Raw genomic sequence first — 2,640 nt, forward strand, 5'->3', positions numbered from 1 at the left:
GTCCTACGAAGAAAGATTGAGGGAGCTGGGGCTTTTCCCATTGGAACGAAGAAGGATGACAGGTGACTTGATAGAGGGTTACAAGATGATGAGAGGCATAGATAGAGTGGATAGCCAGAGAATTTATCCCAGGGTGGAAAGGGCTATCACCAGGGGGTATAATTTTAAGGTGATAGAGGAAGGTTTCGGGGAGATGTCAGAGGTAGGTTCTTTGCACAGAGAGTGGTGGGTGCGTGGAATGCACTGCCAGCGGTGGTAGTAGAAGCAGATACATTAGGGACATTTAAGCGTCTCTTGGATAGGTACATGGATGATAGTAGAATGAAGGGTACGTAGGCAGTTTTGATTTGAGAGTAGGTTAAAGGTTCGGCACAACATCGTGGGCCGAAGGGCCTGTACTGTGCTGTACTGTTCTATGTTCTATGTTCTATAACACAGGTGATGGGAGGCTCAGCCTGGCTACGTAATGTTACAAGGACGCTGAGTAACACCATCGACAACGGGACAGAGAGTAAAACACACAGAAAACTAATAGACTGTGAGGAAGCAAAAGTGAGGAACGGAGAGAGAGAGACAACGAAACTGAGATGGAGAAACAAGGCGTTTGTATGATTGTGTTCTCCCTGTTGTGTAACGGTATTTCCTGTTGTGTAAATATGTTTTCTGTTGTGTAAAGATGTACCCTGTTGTTGTGTAAAGGTTTTCCCTGTTATTGTTTTATTTTCTGTTCCTGACCTTCTCCTCACTGTGACCATTTGTCCTGCTTTTATTGTGGCCAACATCACTATCTGGTGGTGGAGAGGAGGCTCTGCAGGAAGGGGTTGACAAAGTGGGAGAGACTCGGCTGGTCCGTGTTTGCAGCTTGTGTTCGTGTGAGCACAAGTGATTTGTTACTGATTGATGTGTTCACGAGAAGGAAAACGCTGATCACAATCGAGAGCATCTTGCAATTATTGGGAAACACTTGATGTTTTGAAAGTGAACTGTTTGTATTATTACCAAACAAAAATGGCAGAGAATGGTTTCGATCCATCGACCTCTGGGTTATGGGCCCAGCACGCTTCCGCTGCGCCACTCTGCTAATTGTTGGTTTAAATTTTAGCTGCCTGTTAGTGAAATATGTTCATTTCCCCAATGTTTTTATCAAAATAGGATTGTCGTCTGAATGCTCAAGAATCCTGGACTCAGCAACACACGTGCTGACGGACTCACCCTCACTGCACAATGACACAAGGACACTGAGTAACAGCACCGACAATGAGGCAGGCAGAGAAAGACACACAGAAAACCAGGAAGAGATTATCAGGACCCAGAAGGGAACAGACAGAGAAAGACACACAGAAAACCAGGAAGAGATTATCAGGACCCAGAAAGGAACAGACAGAGAAAGGTACTGAGCAAACCAGCAACAGACAGCGAAAGACGGATGATTTATGTAATTGTGTTCTCTGTTGTGTAAAGATGTTCCCTGTGTTCTTTTAAAGATATTTCCTGCTGTGTAATGTGTTCTCTGTTGTGTAACTATATTCGCTGTTGTGTAAAGATGTTCTCTGTTATTGTGTAAAATGGTTCCCTGTTGGGTAAAGATCTTCTTAGTTTTGTAAATATGATCCATCTTGTGTAAAAGTGTTCCGGGTTGTTTAAATATGTTCCCTGCTCTGTAATGTAGAGCTGAGTCTGCAGTAATGGAATTCCTACAGTATCTTCCAGTCTGATACTGTATGAGGGCTGGAATGTGATCCAACGCACAGTCTATACAAATTGAATTGCTATTGAATCTTTTAGTTTCACAATCTGGGGGAGTTTTAAACTGAAATCTCAGTTTGTATCTCAGGTTATACTATCTTTCAGATTCTCTCAATCTGATATCACACTTGAGATTTAGACTTAAGAAAGGATGTACTGGCATTGGAGGAGTTCAAAAGCGATTCACTCAGCTGATTCCTGAGATGAAGGGGTTGACTTATGAAGAATGGCTAAACAGGTTATTCATTCGTGTTTAGAAGAATGAGGGGTGATCTTTTTGAAACGTACAAGATTCTGAGGGGGCTTAACAGGGTGAAGAAGGGTCTCTGACCTGAAACATTAACTCTGCTTCTCTCTTCACAGATGCTGCCAGACCTGCTGAGTATTTCCATCATTTCTTGTTTTTATTAACAGGGAAGATGCTGAGAAAATGTTTCCACTAGTGGGGGAATCTCAAACTAGGCGACATAGTTACAGAATAAGGGGACACTCATTTAAAACTGAGATGCAAAGGAATTTCTTCTCTCAGAGGGTAATGAATGTCTGGAATTCTCTACCCCAGACAGTATTGAAGGCTAAATCACTGAAAGTATTTAAAGAGGATGTAAATAGATTTTTGAAATATTGGAGAGTTGAGGGCTATGAAGAGCTGGCATGAAAGAGGAGTTGAGGTCTGGGGCAGATCAGCCATGATCTTACTGAATGGCGAGGCAGGTTTGAGGGGCCGAATGGCCTACTCCTGCTCCTTTTTCTTCTGTTCTTATGTTATGTTATATCTAATGTATATGTCAGGATGCACTAATGGGAATTCATACTGAAAGTTATAAACTCATAATGTGTGTAAATATTGGGCTGATAATTAACTTGAATCTCAGAGTACATTATTGTGGTTAA

At 42.1% G+C, this 2,640-nt stretch overlaps 1 non-coding gene across 1 annotated transcript; it reads right to left on the reverse strand.

Moving 5' to 3' along the window:
- Positions 1-1,009: 1,009 nt before the first annotated feature.
- trnam-cau (transfer RNA methionine (anticodon CAU)) lies at positions 1,010-1,081 on the reverse strand. Its single transcript has one exon. It is a non-coding gene; the product is annotated as a tRNA-Met (tRNA).
- Between the last annotated feature and the right edge of the window lie 1,559 nt (positions 1,082-2,640).

This window comes from Heterodontus francisci, unplaced genomic scaffold (assembly GCF_036365525.1).
Source record: "Heterodontus francisci isolate sHetFra1 unplaced genomic scaffold, sHetFra1.hap1 HAP1_SCAFFOLD_58, whole genome shotgun sequence".
NCBI classification, from domain to species: domain Eukaryota; kingdom Metazoa; phylum Chordata; class Chondrichthyes; order Heterodontiformes; family Heterodontidae; genus Heterodontus; species Heterodontus francisci.